The 25,328-nt window shown below is 42.3% G+C and overlaps 1 long non-coding RNA gene across 4 annotated transcripts in view; it reads left to right on the top strand.

Moving 5' to 3' along the window:
- The window catches only part of LOC130156364 (uncharacterized), a 59,583-nt gene extending 34,298 nt beyond the window's left edge, over positions 1-25,285 (top strand). Inside the window, exons 3-6 of one of the 4 annotated variants that reach the window (XR_008824392.1) lie at positions 4,704-4,889; positions 11,044-11,197; positions 13,091-13,176; positions 25,205-25,285. This is a non-coding gene — a long non-coding RNA (uncharacterized LOC130156364). Of the gene's footprint in view, positions 1-4,703; positions 4,890-11,043; positions 12,437-13,090; positions 13,177-25,204 lie in introns of those variants that run through there. The other 3 variants (XR_008824391.1, XR_008824393.1, XR_008824390.1) reach the window with 3 other exon arrangements.
- Positions 25,286-25,328: the final 43 nt, after the last annotated feature.

Below are 25,328 nucleotides of genomic sequence, written 5' to 3'. Positions count from 1 at the left end.
AGTTCACTGTAAATTTTACTGAACATTCCAGCGCTGAATCTGATAAATGGTTTCTGAAGGATTTTTCTGAAGTACCTTGGACTCCAAGGAGAGAAAACATTTCTCAGCCCAGATGCTGTGAGCCAGAGTATCCTACCTGCAACACCAGATGTCGAAGGATAAGGATAAAGGGGAGTTGTGGTTCCAATAGAGAAATACAAAATCCAGCCTCACTGGGCTGGTCTTTGCAAGAATTATATTTCAGATATTAAGCTGGGACAAAAGTACTGCAATTTCTGGTTGCAGGAGAAGAGGTAAAAGAGTGTCAGATGCTCATTTTTAGACACCAGGTATCAGAATTACAAGGTCTGCATCCGCAGATCATTATCAAAATCAGCACTGAGGTCATTAACTCCTATATACAGTACATAGGTATTGCTGACTGCTCAGCTGAGCACCCTCTGAAAATACATCATAAATGTCTGGTCATGAACAGTTAGGTGAGTTTTGGTGAATTTGGAACACACAGAAATGTACTCTTTTATTTTAATGGTTTGAAATATGTACCCTTTCAGTCCTTATAGACACAGACCCCACTGCTGGCAAATAAAATTTATTTTTATGCCCTCCTCTAAGAAGGCCCTTTCGTTTCAGCGGGTCTACTTTCAAACTGATGATACTTCTCAGCAGCAGAAATCTAAAGCTGTTGGCTTAAACCACTGTTGCTCCTTATCTTTCCATGTGAAACTTTTACTTTGGCATAAGAGCTCTTATTTCTAGCTTGAATAAGACAACTGAACTTAAAAAAAAAAATCTTTTGAAATAGAAATTAAACCAGACTATCCATATGGATAGTGCTATAGCTATAGCAGCAGAAGTTTTAATTCTACAATTAGAGATTAGAACAGAAGTTTTCCTTAGTAAGGATATAAACTATGCACTCACATCTCTAAGAATCAGTAGCCAGATAAAACTCCAGTTACTCATTGCACTAAAAAAAACCACAACCCCGCTTCTTTCTAATATCTCAGTAGAAGGACGACTGTGAAGGGGTGTTTTTTTCCTGTCTCCCTGAGTTGATGCTGTTTTGTCAAGCCCTAGTTTTACTGAAAATGTTGCAGTTAAGCTCTGCAGCCGCCTGCAGCCAGCCTGATTCATTTTGTTTCCTTCCGGTTCATATGCAGCCCCAAATACCCAGGAAAAGTCTCAGGGCCTTGCATTTGATCCTTCACTTGTCAGTCACAAATCAAATTTATTAATCTGGATTTAGAACAATTTAGGTGCAGTTTGCTCTCTAGTTCAGTAATAATTATGAAAAAAAAAATTGCTTTGCCTGATGGCTATGTGTGTGTGTACATAAATACATGTGTGCAATTATAAAGAATTATTCATGTTTCTTTGTATTTGCCATATACTTTTACTTCAGGTAAGTGTTTATGGCCCATTAAAATGGAGCAATTCCAAAATTTCCTAAGCATGATGAGCGGTACCATTAATACGTGTATGCCGTTGCCAATTACTACATGAATAACAATATCCTGAATGCCATATGCCTTCATTAAAAGGTGAGCTTGGGAATATTCTCCGTTTCTGCTTTCTCTGCGTTTCTTGAGTAGACTCCAGCCTCGTGGTAGTCAGCAGCAGCAAGCAGTGGGGAGCTGCAGTTTTAATAACAAATTGTGACTAGTTGCTACTGGCTGCAAAGCAGCTCCCACCGAAGCGCAGAGCCCTCGAGGTTGCAGGAGAGCACACGATATTCCATTTCCTCGGCGGTCTTCTGAGGGAGATGCATCAAAGCCTAAGCAGACCCTTTGCTGTGGGAGATATTACCCGCAGCTGAAACTGGGGATAGGGTTCTCTCATTTGCACCAACCTGCCCATTTACAGCAGGCGATATCGTCATTAAGAGCTGAGAGTGGGAGGAGGGGGAAGGAGGCCAAAAGCCCCCCCTGCTACTCTTTTCAGAGAGCATTATAACTAGCTGTGCCTCAGAGATGAACTTGCTATGAACACGCAGCCTTGTAGTCAATGACAGCAACGCTCAAAAAGACTTGAATAACAGTTTTACAGCCTTTACTGGTAATCACATACACTTAGTTATTATGTCAATGCAAATTATCATCATTTATTATTAATACAAGATGAGATCTTCCAAAGTGCCAAGGACAGACAAGCACCCAGCTCCCTCCAAAAGCCAGTGTGGGAATTAGGTATCTGGATCTACCTGTGTCTCTGGGATCTACCTGTGTCTCCAGTGCCCACAAACGGCTTGGTGCATCTGATGGGCTTGGCTTGTTTATTGAATTATCTGTGAGATTTATTTCTGTGGGATTTACTCTGATTTTCGGAATCTGGGTCCCCAGACAAACAAATTCTCTATTCAGTTCAACTAGGCACTCCAACATATTTTGTTTGCATTAGTTACACTCTGTTGCATTAGTAATGTCCCATCATATCATATTAGTAGTCTGCTTTGCTAATACAGGGAAAGTCGTTCACGCGGTACAAAGTCTACTTGTGTTAGCAGTTGTTTTCCTTTGTATTTCATTATAGACAGAGGCATTGAGCTCTGGGGGGGAATTTCTTCAATACCTCGGGTTAGATTTGTCCAACGGGATAAAAGGAAGACATTTTGTTTCGCTTAAATCTGAACAGGGAAAATATAAGTACTTTGTTTTCTTTCTTCTATCTTTACGAAGGCAAAGAGATTGTTCGAGTGATTTTGTGTTACTAAAAGGAGTTCAGCTGGCTGAGATTTTTAAATGTGGGCATTTCAACTACTTTTGCTTTTTGAAAAAAATCCCCCAAACCCCAAATGGAGGAACAGTGTTTATAGGACACCAAAAGGTTTGCTCCTTCTCCTTCTCCCAACACCATTCCCAACCCTGCCCACTGCTGAGCTGATGTAGCTCTGACTGACAGCGATGAAAGGAAGACTCCTCAGTCCCTGGGAAATAATGCCACCATGTTTTAGCATGTTTACAGAAAATGGAATCCAGCTTAAATCAATGTGGAGACTGAGCTTGAAACTGCTTTTTTGCACTACTTCTAATATGGGGTCTAGGGATTCCTGTTTTATTGTGCATGTATGTGTCAGACATGTCCACAAAGACCAGAACAAAACTGAGTTCATTTGTTATTTATGGTCTGATCTCAGAACCACTGGGACAATTGCACAGGTCCGTGACCCAAGCGTAAAAGCATCATTTGAAGCTCCATAATTGAGCATTTGACTACACTTTCCACCAAACTGGGTGAGACCAAGCTAACCCACTGTATTGTTGTTGAGCTATTCTGCAAGAGGAACCAAGCAAGAAAATAGTTATTAATTTATTAAGCATGCAGTCATAGTAAAGGCCAATCCAGCATCACAGTTCCACTGAGCTCTAACATACATTAAAACCTGAGATGGGAGGAAGGGGAAAATGTGTTTATATGTGGTGAGAAAAAGGAATATGGTCTTATCTGGGGAACCATCCTTCAACTGTTACTCAAAAAGCAGGATCAGAACCCTTCCCCCTCCTCCATGACTATACACAATATTCCCTCTAGCCCAAGATAACATTAAGAAGCACGGTGCATTTAATGGCATATAGCTTAGACACTTGTCATGTCTCCCAGAGCAAACCTTATTGCCAGACAATCACTTCTCTTATACACCACAATATTTTTTTTTAATGTTTTAATAGACTAATGAGAGTGAGAGGAACACCAGGCACACTTCTGTGTCAGATGTGACATGTGCTCTGTGCAAGCACATACTCCAAGAGACTCCCAGTCGCAGTGCAAAGCATCCCAAATGGATCCTGATAGGTTTTCATAACTACAAACCTATCACGGGCATGTAACATTAAAAAGTGTTTCAGGAGTTATTAGAACTATCTTTGCATCTCTCCTGACTAGTTTTAGTGCCTCAGGTGATATGTACAGTTGCTGATGATGGTTACTGTTTACTGCACGACACTGCCTGAAATATAGTTGTGAATCAGTGCTCGATGGAGTAACAGAACAGAAAGATGGCCCTTGGCCAAGCGGTGTCCAAAGCCGCGAGCAGCACAAGTCAGACGCTGTATGCTGATCTCTCTCAAATATTTGGCCTTTAAAAAAAGGAACACTTTTCTAGACCTGACCCTATGACCAGGTATGCGTTAATCGAAGAGAGAAATGACAACAAATACATTTTATAAATTACTATGTATTTTCTGAAAAGGTTCTCAGGGTATTCACCAATTGCCAAGACTAGAAATGTAATAAAAAGTTTAGAAGGAGTGATTTACCAGCTCTCTAATGGAACAAAACATTTAGGACGTAAGACTTTTCAAACCAAGCTCTGATTTGGCACAGAAGTGAGCGTTACCCATCTGTTACCCCATGACACCAAGATAGAAGACTAGTGCATCCATCTTGGAAGAAAGAAATTCAGGTTTTAGTATAGCAGTTTTAAAGGAAGTATTATAATATCTGAAGCTGCTTGTCTTAGTGTCAGACTAGACAATCTGAGCTGGAAAAATACGTTTTCTGAAAAGTACATTTTTTCCCTGAGATAACTGCTTGAGAATTAAATCCTAAACTGTTAGCTCTTTTTTACTTTTTTCACCCATGTATTCTGTAGAAGATGTTTTTAAAAATGTATGCTAGTGAAGAGACTTCATTTTCTTTAAATTGTCCCTCAAATATTTGGCTTTACATTCCCACACATGGCCTTGATTCTTTAATATTGACAGCTACTGTAGACTCCTTCCTTGAGGTCCCCATTGGGAAACTCTGTGGTAGTGGATTCTTGCGTGGGTCTGAGCACACAGGTAAACGTATTGCACAGAGGGGCTGGAGATAAAGGATGCCATCTGCCTCTCACCCATTTGTTTCTGCATCTCGCTGTTCACCTAGAAACTGCCACCTGTTTGTGCCAGGTATGTACCACTTACCAGGGACCCATAATTAATCCTACCATAGCATTCTCATCCACTTACTAAATCATTTTAGCAAGACAGTAAAAATAATTAAAAAATGAATACCTATCCCAAAATGTAGTTTATGGACTAGATAATTCTCTAACTCTGAAGTTAATGAGAAGGAAATCAATAGAATTATTAATATTGAAACTAACATTAGTGTAATCAAAATCAAAATCTTCATTGACTTCTAGGGAATCGTATTTTTCCCACGAGAATATTATATATCAACCATACCAAGCCATGTAGCATCAGCCAAGCAACAGCTCTTTGGATCTTGGTGCACGATGAACACTAAGACATGAAGAATACTGATAAAGTGATACTAAAATGGTTTAATATGTCAGCTTAATATCACTGACCTTGTGAGGGAGACGTAAGGGCAAAAAGGGGCTCTGTGTGGTGCATGCATGCTAGGAAGTCTCTGGCTTGCATGGTGGCTCTATTTGCTGATGTCAGAGAGACTTCAGTGTGATATAGCATTAATATTGTCTCACATGTCAGGTAATGCAAATACAGAAAATTACAAGTAGTGGGAGCATGTACTGAAGATGAGCTCTGTGACATCCATTATGTAGAAGCAAAATCATCTTACCTCATGAAAGATGGCAGCTTGAAGGCTAAATTTAATGAGTCTGATTCTGATCTCGTACCAGGTTAAGCCAAAAGTGACTCCATTTCAGGTAATGGAAATGCACGGCTGCTAAGCAAAAGGAGGGTTGGGTTTATTGATGCACCCAGCTATGCTTCTGTTAAAGTTGACAGCCTACTAAAGCTTGCTATTCATCGCTGTCTGATTTTTGACCGTCATCATAATTGTTATTAGAAAACCTCCAGCAATACTAAGTTAAGATACAAATTAAAAATAAGCCAGCGGTACCTTTAAATGTGCCATGAGCTTTGTTTTTGGCACTGGTATCTTTGAGCAGAGGCTTACAGTTCAATTCAGACAGTTAGCAGGGTGCTGACAGCAACATGTTGGTACAAGACTGTACTTCTCTCTTTGGTTTTGTTTTAATTAAAGCTGCATTTATTTTTTAAAGCAGGTCATAAAGCTAACCTACTCTGACAACACAGAATTACATTATAAAATCATTCCTTATAATAATTATAAATCTCTGCTAAAGCAAATTGAAATGAAATTAAAGTACCGGCGTACGTTGCCTTTCTTCCTGATAGGAGGAATTCATCTCATCAAAATTACCGTCAAATGCTAGGAGTTTGTGGCCAGGACAGATCCAGAACTGAACCTCAGTATTCAGCTTCCTGCTCCTCCGCATGAGTTACTGTGTCAGAGCTTTAGCTCCAAAGGATGCTCTCGAAGCGTCTGACGTGTCACTTGGCTATACTGACAGCACATGCCACCACTGCAGCTAGTTTCAGTGGCACTTTTTTCACCAGTGAAGGATGGGACCCTCCAGATAAATTCTGTCCTTCCGCACTTCCAGAGGGAACGAGAAATGCTGGTGTCACAATTTAAGTGAGGTAGTTTAAAGCAGAAGGAAAAAACATACATACATACATACACACACACACACACACAAATATATCATATTATTATATAGCCAGAAGCATTGGATGCAGGAGGCTGATTTCAGAAGGTTTATAGTCTGGGGTGATATTACTTATATGACATGTATGGAAACTATGGGGTGGAATTTCCCTGAAAACCGTGCTTGCCACAAGATTTCTGGCACTTTGGATTCTCTACGCAGTTAGAAATCCTGCAAGGACAATCTGTCTCATTGTACTTGAGTCGTCCTTGGTTGGGTTGGAAACCAGGGGCCAGATCCTTAATTTATGTAAACAGGAAGAATTCCCTTAAAACAAATAGGGAGGAATCAAAGGAAATTCTCAGTCCAACACTATAATAAAGAAAAAGGTTTCCAAATCCTTCAGGACCTCAAAAAATATAGACCAAATCCCCTCACAGAAATGAGTGGGATGAGAAGAGGAGGAGGTGTTTTTTCTTTTTCTTTCGTGATGGCCTGCCCAGAAAAAACAGACATTTTTCTGTTAAGAAATTTACAGTCAGAGGAATCCCCTTGGTCCGCTGCAGTGAGGTACTCGGTATTTTGGCTTTTCATTTCTCAGTGTCCCTCAGAAATCGAACCAGAATTAACTGCTAACTTGAGAATGTACTGAGCCAAGAATTTCAGGATTAGAGAGAACACAGTGTTCTCCAGCCTGTAAGCAAGATGCATATATGTGAGTCACATGTTATAGGGAATGTTAAGGGATGCCAAAGCATGAAAAGTCTAAAGATTATGTCTTGGTGGCCAGACAGTGTGGTCATTCAAGAAGTGGACTGAGTGTTAAAAGGACAAAGAATGTTAAATGGTGGAGTTTAAGGTCGGTGTACTTTAAGTGCAGTAATCACTGTAGACCATTTGGGAGTTCAGTCAATAGGAAGTTAAGAATCCCGCTTGCTCTGGATGCATAAATGGCACGTGGGAAGCCTGGCGGTGGCAATGGCAGAGAAGAGGGACTCCCACCTCAGCCTGGGAGCTCAGGCAAAGAGCTCCCTGACAGCCAGGTGCTTTGCCAGGATTCAGTGAGCAAGAGCAGAAAGGGCCAAGTCTCATTTGTGTCCCAGCTTTCATCTGAGTAACTCCAGGGATGCCCTTTCTGTCCTCCATGAGACACTTGGGTTTCAGTTTCGTGCCAAGGCAAGGAGAGAAGGGCTGTCCCACGTAACAGAAAATGGCCATGTATTAATGGATGGCTTTCCAAGGCTTCTTCTGTGTCTCCCTTCACACTCCAGCACCTAAAGTGTTTTTTTTCTGGTTGAAACACATCACATTAAGTTGGTGTTTGCAACTCAGGAAGTATTACTTGCTAGTGGCAGCTCAGTGGTGTAATTTACTTTCCCCAGGTCTCTGAACTGGGGCTGTGTCAGACTGATGGTGTTTAAGATTCTAGAAAGAAACCCTAGCAAACTAAACATAGAGCAAACTGTGCTGCTGGAATAACCTAGCAGGGAGGTTATGGGAGCATTCATTAATTGCTGCATTGCTTGGCAGGCTGGACTGGTTACCGGTTTGTTTCCAGTTGCAATAGAATCTAAATTCCCAGTTTGGATCTCTCCAAATGAAGCCCAGCATGGTTTAGATGCTGCAGCTCCTTTCATCTCTACAGATGTTGAGATCAACTGCAAACTCGCATCTAAGTGATCTGAACTTTCTGTGTGTGCGGGTGGGGTCGGCGTACACCTTTGTGGATGAAGGCATTTCCTAATCAGGACCTTCAGCTTAAGCAACACCTTGCTTTCCCTAATGGTTTGGCAAAGTTAACCTGTATTGCCCTTCAAAGCACCCAGCAAGGCTAGCTATTCGCTCAGATTGCTCCTGAGAAATCTGCCTAGGGAAGTGGAAGCCTGGAGCGTGGATGGGGATGGGTGAGAAGGAACATAGTTATTCATATCTGATAGGGTATGATGTTTTTAACTGATTTGCAAATGCTCCCAGATATCATGATAGGGACAGAGAGAGAAACTGAAAAATATGCAGATACATCAAAAATCACTTTCAGGATGTGGATTAACTGTTGCTACGTAGATTACAATTTTACAAATGTCTGATTTCTTCACAAAGGGTTTGGTGGGAAACCAGAGAGATACTAAGCAAAATCAGTCCCCAAAGAGCTAAAAATTCGAATGATAAAGAACTGTAGCTGGTATCTAGGAACTCTGTGGGCTATGAGTGAACATTCATAGCTTCTGCTTCTAATTCCACTAAGTGACTTCCACTTTGTTGTGGTGGTTATCTGGGACAGCCCATGAGCATCTAAACTGGCTGAACAGGCAGCAGAAGACTTCTGAAGTGTTCCTAACATTGAGCAAGTCACTTCGCTTCCCTCTTTTGCTGCTCTTTGTCTGTCATACCGTCTTTAAAGTCGAAATCATCTTGCTTTCAGGATCTCAGTCTAAACCTTTCGGGGCAAAAGCAGTGTCTGTTTGCTTGTCCATACAAGTGCTAGCACAGCAGGTCCCAGTCTTGGTTATAGCCTGCAAGTGCTATTACAGAATACCTGGTAATAATGGGAAAAAAGGATGAAGTCATCCTGAGCTCTTGTCCCATTTACTCACCACCCATGGAAGTTTCTATATTTGCATCTCTGAGAGTACAGCAGAGTTGCCAGGTCCCTCTGGACCTGAATTTGGAAAGCTTTACCTTCTCCCCCACCTCTGTTGGCTTTGATAAAACAGATTCCTGCCAAATCTACCAGAGGAATGTTTCTTCTCTGTGTCCTTTAAGTGCCCGGGAAGCTGGGCATGACATTCAAAGCCAGGGACCAGAGCTGAGTTTGGCATAGCAGACTTCAGTAACCCAGGTTACTCTCAAATCCAAAACCTGCCAAAATAACCCCAAAAACACATATAATCCAGCTCACATTTGTGTGTTCAGAGTATCTATGTTTAACTTGACTACTTAGTGGTTTTGTGGTATTCATGAATACACAAAAGTAGTACTTGTCGTGAAACTTAGACAATGGTTTGTTTCCTGTGCAGTGATTATATATATGTGCTTCTGCAGCAGCTGAGAAGGGAGTGGTACGGTGGCTCTAAAGCACAGCAAGGAGTGGGCTGTGAACCGGCACTGAAGGAAATCCCTTTATGAAAAAGAAGTGTTCCTTGGAGGGCCGTTTCCAGTGTAGTATGGTTGGACAGGGTTTAGCTATGGGTTTGCATTAACAAAAGCTTGTGGTAAATTCCCAGGCATTGCCTTAAAGAGGTACCTGAGTATGGACATGGCTATTGATTATTCAAACTGACTAAGCCTTGAGGATCACGCTTCCATGAAAGCAGTCATGTTGATGCACGTGTGCGTTGGCCATGCACCTGCTATAAAAGTAGTTTCCACAACTTAGCGCTTACACACACATTTTCCACCACATGCAGCTGTGGTGTCTATCTGGTCACGCCAATTTAGAAACCTCAGCATCTAAGTATCTTGAAGATCCAGTAACCAAAGAATTCGACTTCATGAACTGGTTGCAAATCAACACCTGACCTACATTCTCCATTTTTAAAATGTCTCAGCTTATTTGAAAGCAGATCCGAATCTCACTTACTAGCTGAAGCAAAGATAACCTGGTAACTCATAAGTAGAGATTTGTATACAGCACAAATGTGTAAAAATGGTCCCTTCAAACTCTTGTTCCCGCACCAGAAGTGTTTAGAAGATAAGGAGACGAGCCGCTGCAGTAGTTCACCTGCTTAATTCCACAGTGCAGACTTTTAGTAATTGGTAGGAATAGACGGGATGTGAAAATTCTTTCAGGATAAAACGTGCAGTAATATTGTGTGTGGCATACCCAATAAGGCAACTGATTGAAAAGTACAGATTCTTTAGACCCAAACTTCTGAGGAAAGAAATTGCTTCATTCTCACTATTCATGTAACTCTAAAATTAAATATTCAAATCTGTAGGTTTGTGCTATAAACTACACTGACTATTCTAGACCATGTATAACTCTCATGATTTTTACATTTCTGTTCCCTGAAAATATGTTTATGTGTATGAGTACTACCAATGAAATGATGGTCCTAATGACATTAGTAGCAATAGACACGTTCAGGAAGATTCATGGAATCCTTCAGTCTAAAGAGATTGCTTTCTCCCCTTTCCTGATCAACACAATTTTATACATCTATACAGAAATATCTGTGTACATATGTACACATACACACACATATATTAGCACAAATCCAGCCACCAGTTCCATTTTCCAGTTACTTCCCATAAATATTTTATTTAGGAAGTTCTGATGAAATACTTCTTTTGAAAATCCAGTTCCATTGCTTTTAGCATTTTAGCTGCAAAACAATTACTCAGCCTGTCAGGGTAATCATCATAAATATTGCTGTCCATGGTGTTTCTACAAGCCAATAGTAACTGGTTGGGTCAGTTCAGCTCAATTCAATGACCTTCCAAGAAAGAGTTCCATTTGTATTCCATTCCCAAACTACAGACCAGCATGCATGTAAAAATGGGCCAGTGTTAAGGCATTGACCTCTTTCCCATGGTTTCTGAGTCATAGCCACGGACAGCAGCAAATTTGAACTCTGCGTCCCCATATACCTGCAGGGCTACTCTCTTTTTTCTTGCAGAAGCTTGAAGCAGATGTGTTATCTTTTGATTTCAAGAATCTGCCTGGACAACAGATACAGAAACATCGGTTCGGTTCAATTGCCCTATAATGAATGGAGGGAGCTCTGAAGTTTTTGCTGATTCTGTAAGCGAATTGGAACTGGAAGCCATCAGGTGAAAGCAAACACCTGCCATGATGCAGTCCTTGAGGGACCACCTTAAAGGGCAACTTATATGCGATTCAGGGATGCACTCTCACCAAGTTTAAATTGCCCTGACTTCCCAGGACCGAGTGATTTACATTCATAGAGGCCTGGCCAGAGAACGTGATGATGCTGCGTTTGTAGTTTTAGCACCATTTTTTGTCAGCAGTGCAGGTTCAGCCAGCCTCCACCCCAAGCCTGCCCGGTTCCTTGGCTGGTGCTGGTACAACCCTTTGTGTTGCTGAAAGCCATCCTCCGGGAGCTGCAGCCACCAGGCTCCTGCCCAGCCAGCGACGTGGTCCTGATAGCTCTCACAGTACCTAGAATGGGAACAGCAGCATAAATCAATCACTCCCCTTCCTTGTCCTTCTTTCCTTTCCTTCCAGTCTACATACGCATGTCTTGGATGTTTCCCACTTCTACCCTCTTCTAAACCACAGAGAGAAAGCAGGCTCCGAAAAGGTCATCAGCATCAGCCTCAACATCGAGCCCCATCCATATTCATTCGGAATATTTCACACCTATCAGTTAAATATTTTTTAATCAGCCTAGAGCCACCTTGCCCCAATCAGTAAACTGAGGCCCAAAGCAGTGACACTGCAGGATCATACAGCGAGTTAGTGGTGGAAACAAGAATAAAACTCAGGAGTCAGCTGCCAACCACATAAGCTATCCCTGCTGCTGGCCTGGAAAGTAAAAATAATGGTTTGGAGTCCTCCAGTTTTCATTATTAACTTTTTGGATGAGTTTTGCCTAAGGGGAATGAGTTATTCTCTGCTGTTGCATCAGTATGTTTCACTTCAGCTGAATTATGTGTCACTTTATGGTAGGGTTGTCTTCATTTTTTTCTGGGTTGTGCTCAGGGAGATCTTTGTGAACATCTTGTTTGACAAATTCTGCACCACCCACATAACCACTTTGAGGCAAACTTAGCAAAGTCAGAGACTGAGCTGGGCCCACTTATCTCTGGTAGATCTCGTCTTCTTGTTGCTAATTGCGATCTGCAAGGCCCAGTGGCTGGAGCAGAGCATGGGGCTTGGATCTAAGCACTCAGGGATTTGCTTTGTTGTTTGTCCTTGTGGCTTTGGGCAAGTCACTGAACTTGATTGATAGTGTGTTCATTTATGTGCTTGTTAGTTTCTAATGAAGATTTCAGCCAATGCAAAAACTATCTGCAGCAATAATTTTTGGCTTTTTTTTTTTTTTTTTTTTTTTTTTTTAAGGGAGGAGAGATTACATTCAAGAAAGCCTTCTCCCACATGCAAACATTTTTCTTACTTTCTTCTTTTTCAAGTTTCCTGAAACCAAACATGGAAAATAAATCATCCTTAAACCAAGAACTGCAGTGTTTCAAAGAAAATTCAGAAAATAAATTTCTATTTCAGCAACCACTGTTTTTTTTATTTTTTACAAAACCCCCCACAACCTTCCATGGGAGTTTTCAAACAATAGCAAAGGCGCAGAGAAATGCCTGGTTTGTCACCTGCCCTGTCTTGATCTAGCTGCTCCAGTCTCGAATGTCAACAAATACTGGTGCCTTTCAAAAATACATAGGTTGTATTTTGGATGCTATTTAGTTAACCAATACTTCTTGTATATAGAATGGTTTTGATTACATTATCTAGCAGAATAAAAACAGATGGCAATGAAGTAGCTATTTGTCTTCCTTGTGAATTTCAATACACGGGGAAGTGAGGGCACAAAAAGATTGGTGTAAACTTGGCATAATATGGTCACTGGGAGCTATGAAAGCTTTTCCCAACCAGCTTTGCTCATGCATCTAATCTTGACCTGAAGGCATTGCTACTGCTCTGACCTTCTCCTACTTGAACTAGAACTTCTTATTTCCACTTCCTCTTCTCAGCCTGTTCCTGATTTGACTTCACCTGCACCAGCACAGTTGCACACCATCTAGTGACCTGGCACAGCAACACAGCTTGGGAAGCACAGGTAGGTACATCCACTGGTGCAACAGGACTGGACAGACGGGAATGATCCGTGGCAAAGGCAGAAAATTACAGAACAGCTCACTGGAGTCAATAATCAAAGCGCTGCCAAATGCTAAGAAGTTTACTGGTGCTCACTGCAGTGTGAAGAATATTAATGTACTTCTGATGAAAACCTGGCCCATCCCCATTTTGGATGCTTAGTTAGTACTTTGTGTGATTATGGCACAGCTGTTTCTGAGCTGGTAGCAGGCTTCAGTGATGCTTCTCCATTGCATGTTCAATGATCAAGACCTGCTGCTTGTGTTTGTACCATTTGTGATTATGCAGAGCAACAGTTCACCCCCTCAGAGTGATTTCTAGGACCTATACTGTGGAATAAGTGCAGTCAACACAAGAAGCTGCTCTTGGGGCAAAGAGGACAGTCTGGCAGGGTAAACTGAGCTCTGAGCCTTTCATAATTCAGTATGCTTAGCAGCCTGGGTGGATGCTGAATTTCATTATCTCTTCAAATTGCTGCAGATTTGTTCAAAGGAGCTTTCTCTTGTTGGTAGGGCCACAGAACAAGAACCAGCATGTTCATGTCTGCCAATGACGTTAACTGCCTTTGGAGCGGCAGAAACAAACGCAGCAGCCAAGCAGTGCTGTCTGCCAGCCTAGAGATAGGCGAATCGGAGTGTTCCTGCAGACACCTGCCAACCATGATCCATCCCCTTCTGCCTCCCCTCCAGGTGAAACTCTGATTCAGCATCTTAAACAAAACCGCAAAACCTGCTTGTCAGTCTGGGAGCTCTCTTGCCTCCCTCTTCCCTCCACCACAAGACTCTACATGCAGCCGTGCTGCTGCCCAGGGGCTGGAGCGCCAGAGCAGGGTACGTTCAGTAAGAGCCTGACACCGGCTGCTGTTTGAGAAACTGCTGGGCTTTGGCTTGCTCGGGGAGAGCGGTTGATGCTCCCCAGGCTTGGCAAAGCTGTCCAGACTTGCATTCCCAAGGAGCGCTTTTCAGCACGTCCCAGGCTTTGTCACCAGACAGAACCATATGGGGAGAGTTTGCTTCTTTTCAGGAGCAGAAGACTAGTGTTTTATTCCTACCTGGACTTTTTTTCATGTAATTTAATTGTATGTTATTTTTGCTTAGTGGCTTGAAGAGACAGTGAAGTAGAAATGCAGTAAAAGGATAATCCTGAACACAGTTACTGCTCCAAGCAGAGATGCTGGGGCTTTCCCAGCCCCAGACTTGCTTTGGCCCCCCGAGCAACCTCACTTCAGGTGGAGAGGAGGGCTGAGGGACAATTTCCTAGCTGACTGGAGTTGGCCAGAATTACTCCTCAACCTGTCTACAGCCTTTGCTGACATCCTTATACTTGCTTGAGTCATCCTAGTCCTTATTGCAACGCCTTCTCTCTTAGCCCTTGTTTTTTACATTTGATGAGGTTCACATATCACAGGTTTATTTACTTTCTGGAGCCTGTTGGATTTCTTTTCATATTTCCACTGATTTCCTACAGCACAGAGTTCACGTGGAGAACTAGCATAGCCTTCATCCTTACAATTCAGCTGGCCTCTTTATTCTTGTCTTCACTGACAAGTCCTTTTATTTCCTATTGTAACCCATATGATTTTTTGTCCTGTTCTCTGTTGTTAGTCAAATAGATCCATCCAAACTCTTAAAAGCAGCCTTTTCAGAGAAGTAGTTAACTTTTCATCTCTTCCCTTTAACAGAAGAACAGGCATACAGACTTTTGAGTTAAATGAGAAGGGCAAATATATTAGCTTTGGATATCAAAAGAAAGGCAGGAGGAATTGTCATCCTACCTAAATAAAATGAAAAATCCTGGGAAACGCTGTCTTTAGAAAGTGGAGAAGACTAAACAGCCCCAGAATAAGCATTAACCCACAACCTGGAATTTAAGTCCTTTCCTTGTCTGAGTGGCTGCAGTGGCTGAAAAGAAACATCCCAACAACCCTGAATTGGAAATTACATTTGAACTATGCCATTGCAGCCTCTCTCTCTCCCCTATCATTAAGCTGCGTCTAAAGATGTGAATTTTGCACTTAACGAATGGTAAAACTGACTTTTGCCCTGTAGTAAACACATTTTGAAAAGGTCCCGAGAATATTCATGTAGATCAGGAGAAATAGCATAGATACGTCACTAAATCTTGAAAGAAATGTTGATAGAGTAACAAGAAGATACTGAGTTTAGAAAGCTTTTCCACTAGATTGAACAGAAGGAATTAAGCTCCTCGGTGATTGTCTCACAGTTCTAGCCATGATGATGCTTGTAGAGATCTACAAGAACTAGGCTGTGATTTTCAGAGGCTTGAAGTGATGCAAAAGCAAAACTCCAGGCTTTGAACAGTCAGTGAAAGTGAGATTAAGAAAGGACAAAAGTAGTGTTGCCCTGAGAAAGCAGAGCATGTGTAGACGAATAGAGCAACTCCCACCTGACAAGAACATTTGCATTAAAGTCCACCCTCCTCTGCAGATCAAGGATATAGAATCATAGAATTGTTTAGGTTGGAAAAGACCTCTGAGGTTGTAAAGTCCAACCAATAAGCCAGCACTGCCAGGCCCACCACTAACCCGTGTCCCTAAGTGCCACATCTATGTGGTTTTTAAACACCTCCAGGGATGATGATTCCACCACCTCCCTGGGCAGCTTGTTCCAGTGCTTGGCTGCCCTTTCTGTAAAAAAAAAAAACCACCTCCCAATATCCAATCTAAATCTTCTCTGGCACAACTTGAGGCTGTGTCCTCTCATCCTGACACTTGTTACCTGGGAGCAGAGACCAACCCCCCTGCCCACAGCCCCTTTCAGGTGGTTGCAGAGAGCGATAAGGTCCCCCCGTGAGATCACTCCTCTCCAGGCTGAACAACCCCAGCTCCCCCCTATCAGACTGGTGCCCCAGCCCCTTCCCCAGCCCTGTTGCCCACCCCTGGATATGGTCCAGCACCTCAGCATCCCTCCTGAAGTGAGGGGCCCAACCCTGCCCGCAGGGTTTGCAATGCAGCCTCATTAGTGCTGAGTACAGGGGGGCAATCACTTCCCTATGCTGCTGTTTTGGATAAAAGCCAGGATACCATTGGCTTTCTTGGCCACCTGGGCAAATGTCATTATCAGGGTATAAAATCTTAGTTCCCTTCATTGTTTGGGCCAGTCATTAGCTTTTAGACAACTGCTTCTAGTACTCCTCAAGCACAGCTCCAAAGTCACCCCAGAGCTGAGTGGGTCTTTTTCTGACCTGAATCTAATCAGGTTCACCCCAGAGCTGGGTGAGTCTTTTTCTGACCTGAATCTAATCAGGTTAATGAGACTGCATGTGGTAGCACTTGCTAATCAGTGCTCGAAGCTACAAAGAGGGAAAAGTAGCATGTTTATTTGTATCCGGTTTCTGGATAGAAGCACTCTAAGTCTTGAGAAGGCTTGTAAGTAGTTGTGGGGGTTTTGTTTGGGGTTTTTTTTTTGTTTTTTTTTTAATCATCATGCATTCTTTATAGTTTTGCACCAGTTGTCATATTTGATACTTAACTGAATATAGAAATGAGGAATCCCCTTATATTTATGCTTCTCCACACACAGAGATGGTGGTGTGTGACTATAGGAGTCTTGTGGAGAGGCTGAGCTTTAGGACTACTGCATCATGCGGGGTAGACTGGAGACTTGGTAGACTTTCCTGGAGAAGTTAAAACTGGATTAAGTGCTAATGAGGCACGTGGAGTACTATATGCCCCTCAAAGTTTTTATTTTAGGTACCCGCTTCATGCTTTGATCAGCAGCTTGCAAGAAAGGGGAGATACTCTTTCTTCTGAACAAATGAAATGTTTTATTCCAGCTAACGTGCATCCTTTCCAAAACAGTAAGCTTGTGTATGGCCTGTAGTGCTCCTGACTTAATCTCTCCCTGTAGACATCCTCTGTGTCTATTAGAAATTATCTCTGCCTTGATTTCACCTAGGATTTGTAGCTTGTCTAGCAGTTTTCTAGTTCAGGTCCTGTGTATGTTTTGTCATAGTGGGTCCCATGAAGCTTCCACCATAAACAAAATGCAAAATAGTTAGCAACGTTTCTGGTGCTTCAGAACTCAAACCTGAAGTTAGAATCCTTGGCTTGGACAGGGACATGAGTGTTAAATCTCAGCCTAAAAATAATGCACTTAAGAGCTCAGCTGGAATATCCCTTCATAAGACCATCTGTCATAGCTGAGCTACAAGCAGTTTGGTATATTGCTGATCTGTCTCAGCGTGCCGTTAAGTTGTTTTTGTCTCCCCACTGGTGAGGCACATTCTTCTCATTCATTTAATTTGTTTCTCTCAGAATGTTTTTATTCAGCAGTTGTCACCAAGTCAATGTGACGTGAAACAGGAGGGAGGAGAGGGCCATATTCTGCCTGACCCATTCAGGGTCTCTGTTGCTGTGGCTGTACATGGTACCGTAGTCTGTTCTTGTGTCCGTTCTGCCATGGTTCCTCTGACTCTCATTGCAGACCATGCCATCTGCCTACCTGGACACAAAGAAAATCTTGACAATGCCTGTTGACAATAGCTGGGATTTTGTTCCCTTTTTCCATTGCTGGTGACTACTGGAGCCCTTTCAGCCTCCGCAGTGAGCAGTTTCATATAGTGAGCTGCGTTTTCCAAAAGCCCTTGTGATTCTATCACAGTCCTCACTGCAGAATACTGCTTGTATGGAGTTACTTAAAATGTGTTATATATAAACACGCATTTCAGTGCCTTTGCACTCACCGCTCTAGTCTTTCTTTCATATCTTCCTGTCCTTTTCCCCTCCCTTCTTTGCTCCCTGTATGTCTTGTTATACCTTGTTTCTACATGCCTAAGTCATGCTTTAAATAACAGCTGTCTGGTTCTTTGCTTCTTCTCATACCCAGCTAATTATTTTCAATTTATTGATTTTTCCACATGGAGATTAATGGGTTATTCAACTCTCAAAGCCTACATCCACACAGCTGTGAGCTAATGCATGGGTATGGGAAGGGGCGGGGGAGTATGTGTTTATGTGGTTGATCACCTTTCTGATGAACTTGTACAAGAAACCAAAGGGATTTTTCTCCTCCTTACTCATTATAAAAGCCACCAAGCCTCAGACTTTTGCCTATGAGTAATCAGATTTCACAGGGAGTAAAAAATAATAAATAAAAACCTGATAAGTTTGTAGAAAGAGAATTGTTGACATGTGTCTCCTATTTCATTAATTGCACTGGCTAACGTATTCTGGGTGTGAAAGAGCCAGGTGCAATGGCAAAGTACCGTGGCACAGATCTGGATGATGTGTGGTCAGAAGCTTCCCCATGACCCCCAGCTTTGGTCCCACCCCTCTGCCACAGCTCTTTCTGCTTCCTAGTGCTGCTGCATCAGCCTAGGTGCAAACAAACAACCCTTTCCTTGGTTCTTTCTAGCAAAAATAATGTCAGTTGATCCAGTGTACAGCACAGCAGCTGCATCCTACAGCCAGGGTAGGCACAGGAAGCATTGGATTCACTGCTGATGGAAAAAAATCTGATGGAAACATAACCTCTGGGTATGAAGCATGGTCTCTGATCTTACTGGTTTATCTGACCAGCGGGAACCCACAGAATTATGCTAATATAAGGTTGTGGATTTGTGTCTTACATATAATCAATTGATATTTGAGGGGCTAGGAACTTTTTAAATGTTTTGCAACCTCCTCTATTAGCAGTTTTCATATCACTTTTTGTCAAGCGTGAGTGTGACCAGGCTCTATCTGTAAGACTGTAATTGTCAAGGGACTTGGGGAGAAGGTGGAATAAGTACTTAAATGCAATCAGCAGTTGAAGTAAAAATAAACAGAAACATTGGCAAAGTGAAAACTGTTTAGCAAGTCTGGGCTGAATATTTCCTGCTTGCCTGGAGCCTGTCAAAATGGTAGCCCAGATTCTCCTCCTCATTAGGGTCCTTTGGCATGCTTGGCTTGCTGGGCTGCAGGTTTGTAGTCAATAGCTGAACACTGCAGATTTCACTAATTTCAGGGCATGTTCAGAACTCTTCAAAAAATCAACCCTTGCTGATGTATGGGTCGAGATGTTCAGCTTCAAAAAGAATGTGGTTGCTGTAGCAAAGTGCTCTTTAAACCTCTGGCCTTGACTTTCATCTGTATTCCAGTAACACTAAAGCAAAAAAACATTTCTTCTGGACCTGATCTTTCTCTTGCCAAGGCTAGATGGATTCAGGTGGGTTCTGGGCAAGGAGCTCCTCCCACATCTGCTACAGCTTTGCTTGTGACTGCTGCTAAAAGAAGCATGTGTTGTCATGGGTAGGATAAGTTAAAATTACAATGTGTCCCAGTTAGAACTACTGGTAAGATTTGACTTGGAGCAAGTTAGAAATAGTGATAAGGATGCAGTTCTAAAACTAAGATTTAGGGATGAGAGGCTTAGATACAGGAGAGTTGAGGTGGAACACAGAGCTCTTCTAACCAGAGTTAGACAGAAGCTATAATTATTAAAAAAAAAAAAAAGTTCCAAAAGGGATGGTGGGACAGCTGAAGTGTGTCCAGATATTACTCATTTTCTCCTGATGTTAATCCCCAACACAAATTCAGTAATTTTTCTCTTCCCTCTTAGACCCATGCTGTTTGTTAAGCCATGTTGCCTCAACACTTTCAAACCAGCTGGGATAAATTTAGCCTGCCCAAGGAAAATGTGCAACATGGCAGCCCTCGGATGAAGGAGCAACCATGTGTCTTGCCGACTGCAGGCTCTTGTAGGTTATTGCAGCACATGCCTGTCCCTCTCCCACTACAGCTTTTGTTGAAAATGGCTCAAGGTACAAAAAACTGAAGCTTCCTGTTAGGTTAGGAACGGATCAGTGTGGGTAAGGTAGCGTGGGCAGGAAGGCATGCAAGCATCTGGTTTGAATAGTTCCGTGCATGCAGTATCAGCCAACTTTCTGTAGGTTTCACGGTGGTTGGATTTTTTTATCCCAGAGCTCTGGAGCAGTGGTGGGCTCCACCCTCCCTGTGCCTCCCAGGAAGGTTGCGGGGAAGCTCGTGGAAAGGGGGTCAGCCTCCTTCGTTTGCAGGAGCTGCTGAGGTTAGAAATGACTCCAAAAAGCCCAGACGTGCTCTGAAAGGTCAAGCGTCTCCTGTGACAACAGGGAGGCAGGAGGACCTGGTGCCTTGATGTGCTTCTGATAGGAAAGCAACGTGTGAGAAGACAGGCGACTGAGCGGCCTGCAGGATACACATTCCTAAATGTCACTTAGCCATACAACCTGCGAGGGCGGAAAAGTGGGCAGATGGAGAAATAATATTTTCATTGAAAATTCTCTACCTCTAAAATATTTCCTGTCAGGTTCCTTCCAAGGAGGGCTGAATCAAGGAAGGAGGGGGGCCGAGGTGGGATGTGTGGTGGTGGATACGAGTTTGTGATTCCTCGAGCCTCTCCATTTTGAAAGCATTTAACTCAATCCCCTTTTTTGTCCCCCTCCCTGAGAAAAGGATCATGCTAAGCATTACTGGAGCCGGAGGCAGTTTGGGAAGTGAAATAAACACCTGACTGTTAAATGCTAAAGGTTTACTCAACCAAAAATAAAAATAGTTCTGGTTTCCTCCACGACGCTCTAGAGTTACGTTCATCAGCACACATAAGCTGGACATTTGCACAGGGGGAGTCTTGAAATGTTGAAACTTTTCGGAGGGGAAAATTTTGAGGCAATAAGACAGGCCTCCCTCTGTCCTGTGAGAGCTCTTCTGCCACCAAGAAAATGCTGCAGCTGTTTTCCTGGTGCAACCTAAAAATAAACTCCCTCCTCCTTTCCTAGCTGCTCATATCGGTTTCATGGGTGCCATCACAAACCCAAGAGGCCAAGTGTAAAGGGTCACAGTCTCAAGGGTGGGTGCAGTCCCTTTCGCATGGCCTGAAGGGTATAAGGGGGCTCTGCCTCAATGCTTCAGAGAAAATCCCAAGGAGTTTGGGGCTAAAGTCGGCGCAGCCTCTGGGTGTTCAGGATCTGCTAGTGGCAAGTGATACAGAACAAACGCTGCAACTAGGCAGCAAGAGGGTTCCCGTTTGGAGGTTGTCCCAAAAGAGCACAGCAGAAATGCTGCAAACACTGACATTAGGAGTCCTCACTGAAACCTTTGTGTAGCTCTGCCCATCAAGCTGAAGACACCCTGTTGCTGTAGGTGATCTGCACCTCAGAAAGCCAAACTGGAGCGTCAGAAAGTTGCAATGTGTGCAAAATTATTCTGCTTACGTGTCACCTCCAAAACGCAGGATGGTAAATGCCATGTATTACAAAAGATAGTTGTTGGGGTTGATCATATATGACACATACGTTTGCAATATGTTTCATTTTGTCAGGTCATCCATAGATGGACTAGGAAATATCATTTAATGCATATGAAATAGAGCAGATTCCTTCCCTATAGGATGACTGCTTGCCAACTTGTAAAGTAGCCCAGAAGGGCTATATGTGAACTAAACCATACTGAAATAGCTAATGCATTGTCCTATGTAGATATTCTTCTTTGGGTAGCAAAATAGATTAAGCAAACTGGATAAAAGAGTTCCCATTCTGCACGTTTTTACATAGGGGAGGGAAATAGGGTGACCTATGGCAGTCCAAATGAGCATCTCTATTCAAGTCAGATAACACCAGTGCTTGGTGAGAAAAGTACACACCTTTCCACTTTTTAACAAAGATGAAGTTAAATCCATGGGATCTGGAATTATTCAGGACTCCTAGATGGATAAACTGAATTGGAATTACAAGACTCCCAAACTTGCATTTGCTCTCAGGAAATGGGAAGCCCAGAGAGAGAGATAGAAATGTCCAACCTGAGCTGAGGTAATAACAAAGCTGGATTAGCATGGAACTGCTCTGGCTAAAATGAAATTTGCTGTAGTTAACCAGAAAGTTTTAGGGTAAGAAATTATAGAACTATTTGGGCAAAGAGAAATGAAAGCCACCTGTTTAAAGTTACCCTTTAACCTATTCCCTCTGCCTTCCCTTTTGCTTTCTCTCTCTTTCAAATTCTCCCAGTATCTCTGCTTTCCATAGAAGCAAATCTTCCCCAGGGAAAGTCAATTCTGAAGGCAATTTTCCAAAAACCATTTGGCAGAATTGGCCGGTACTTCAACTGCAAACATGAAAAGGCATTTATTCCACTAACTCAAACGTAGTTTGGAAGAGACATTACTGAACTTGTTTTAGGAATATACTTTGACTGCATCAGTTTTATTGCTTCTTGTATAAATGTCAAACTCAATTTGCCTCAAAGCAGAAAAAATGTTAAAGTGCATAGTAATGTACATATTACATACAAAAAACTGGGGAAAAAATTGTTATCTCCATGGTAAATGCATGCCTGTACCATGTTAATTGTGCCCATCGCACACAGTCAGTATTTCATCAGTGGTAAGAAGAAAGAGGGTGTGTGACCCTGGTATTGAAGACTGTGTGTAGGATTGTTGTTAAGCTGGCCAGGTAATATAGGATCTTGAAGATCTAATAATTCTTAAATTTTGGTTGCTCAGTTTTGGGACCTCACATTTTTCCCTTTTATTCCTTAAAAGGGTTGTTTTCCTGTTGCGTAGAGAATTTGTGGTAAGCTTTTCCTTTGTGCACCATCAGCAGCATTTAACCTTGCACAGTTAGCACATCAGATAACACACATCACATTTGAGATCCTGGACACCCAGCAGCAAAGGATTTTTTTCTTGGAAAGAGGCGGGGAGAAAAAAAGCAACTCTTCTAAATTCCTATTTCAATCGGTACTCATTGCTAAATTTTCTAGCAAGAAGCGAATTGGCTATTTCAAAACGCTTTATCTCAGCAAAACTGTAGTTGGAATTTCTTGGGGGCTAAGGAAGAAAGCACGTCTTTAATCCAAAGGTTATCCCCCTGCTGAATTTCAAAGACTTGCTGCAGACGATGTGGGATACAGAGCTTCCAGGGGAAAAACCTGGAGATTCTTTTATGCTGAACAAAAAGTATTAAGCAACCTAAGTAATCTAATTTCTGCTATTTTACTGTAAAAAATTATTTGCAGAGATTTTAAGTATTAAGCCAGACTACATATTAGGTGCTGCCATTTGTAAAATATTACTGTGAACACATTAGACTTTGCAATGGTTTCATTTGCATTTTGAGGTCTGATCCTGCAAAACCATGACTTCCTTCATATCAGTAGCTGCAATGGCATCAGCAGTGCTTCTTATCTACATAAAGTTAATGTCTTGCACGATTATTTGCTGGATCAGGACATAAGACTGAAAACACAATTACTTTGTGAGTTACAAAAAAGAAAATGCTCTTTGGAATAGTAGGTGAGATTCTCTGCTGGAGTAAATGATATAGGACCCATTGAATTCAATGGAGCTATCCTGATTCACACCCGCTGATATGGCCCATTAATTTTAGTGTAGGAAAATGAATCTCTGCTCTAAAAATACCAATTAGTAATAAGCTCTGAGAAAGTAGAAAAAAAAAATCAATTTGAATTCATTTTGTGTAAAGCACATTTTCTGTTGCTATTTTAGTTAAATTATTATTATGCATAATAATGGCAGGGCAATAGGTGCTGTCACTTTAGGAATTTGCAGCTGTGATGGGTAGTATAAAAGTTAGCGATAGGGAAATTTCAGAAAAGCCCATCAATTGAATACAATTGTCATTATTATGATTTGGATTGGGGTAGTGTGTCCCTTTCTCTGCTGAGATCTCATCCCTGGAGTGCTGAAGGCATAAAGAGACATTATGCCAGATCAAAACAATTTACAGTCCTACTAGAAAATAAAGAGCAGAAAGGAAGAAGGGAAACTGAGGCAAACAGAGCTTCTGTAAGTCACTGAGCTTGGAGTCAGTCTCATGCCTCTCTACTCAGGCCAGGTGTGCTATTCCACCCACCAGGATGATCCTCAGGAAAGTTGTTTGGTGTTTCTGTGTTTGTTTGGGGTTTCTTGTTTGTTTTTTTTGTTTTTTTTTAAGAGCATGTGCAAAAGTGAATATGTACTTTGGCACTGAGCCAGTTTCAGTATTCAAACCACCCGGAGACAAGCATGCAAGCGAGATCCTGTGTGAACACCCAGCTCTGCAGGCACTGAAACACCAGTTGGTGCATGGGGTTATTTGCATGCTCATTTTGCTTCTATTCAGCACTCATCCCACATGCATTTGTGCACAGAAGATCACACTCCTGTGCCAGAAAGTTAAGTGTTGTCTCTGTTCATTGCCATTCAGCATTGGTTTTTCATGAACTATAAAAGCCTTTTGGGATAAATGGCACTCAACGAGGATTCAAAGCTGGTTTCCTCATATTCCAAGCAATCCTGCAATAGTAATGAGTTGTAGTCATAGCTGGATTGCTCACTGTTACTCAGAATGTAAGAGCTAATACGAAAGAAAAAAAACCCCAGCCTTTTGGTTCATGCAGTGTAGAACTGAAGGGTGGAAATCACGTCCACAGGACGTTGGGCAAGCCAAAAGTATCAGTTGGTTCAGAAAGTGATTTAAATCCTGGAGGACGAACACAGCAAGGGCTATTAAACATTATTGTCGTAGCTGCAGATGAGTAGAAGTGGAGCTGACATGCTGAGGGTACCAACACCCACAGATTGCCTTGTTCATGCAGCCTGTTGTCTGCAAAGTGCAAGCAGGCACTGGGTATACTGGGCCTTCGTGTCACCCCAGTGGGGCTCAGTAAGGACCCACAGGCTGAAGTTTGCCCCAGTCCCTGTGGCTACGACATCCAAGCCCTGGTGCCCCACCACAACAATTCAGGAAATTTAAATCTGTAGGTGCTCTAATATTGGAGAGGTGGGTTTTTTTTTAAGTAAGAAAATAACAAGTCATACATCAGCTCAGCTATCTTATGGAGTTTTTTCAGGGAGTGCTTTGGGAACCTACTCTTCTGTACCTGTAAGTGTATTGACTTTGAAGAGTTGAGCCCATTTAACACTTCTTGGGTTGACATTAACATCATATTACGACCAAGAGTTCAGGGTTCAAAGCACAGCTTCATGCTACCTGGGATTGCTTGGACCTTCCAGATACGGACCCAAAGATATGGAAGACTGCTATTTTCTTCTAACCTTCAGCAGCTGAGAGATCAACAGCAGCAGTTCACAGAGGCAAGTCACCCCCCAGATATGAATCCCCTTCCTCCCTGACCCT

This window comes from Falco biarmicus, chromosome 10 (assembly GCF_023638135.1).
Source record: "Falco biarmicus isolate bFalBia1 chromosome 10, bFalBia1.pri, whole genome shotgun sequence".
Lineage (NCBI taxonomy): Eukaryota > Metazoa > Chordata > Aves > Falconiformes > Falconidae > Falco > Falco biarmicus.
The sequence above is the reverse complement of the archived record's forward strand: the minus strand, read 5'-3'. Positions and strand labels throughout refer to the sequence as shown.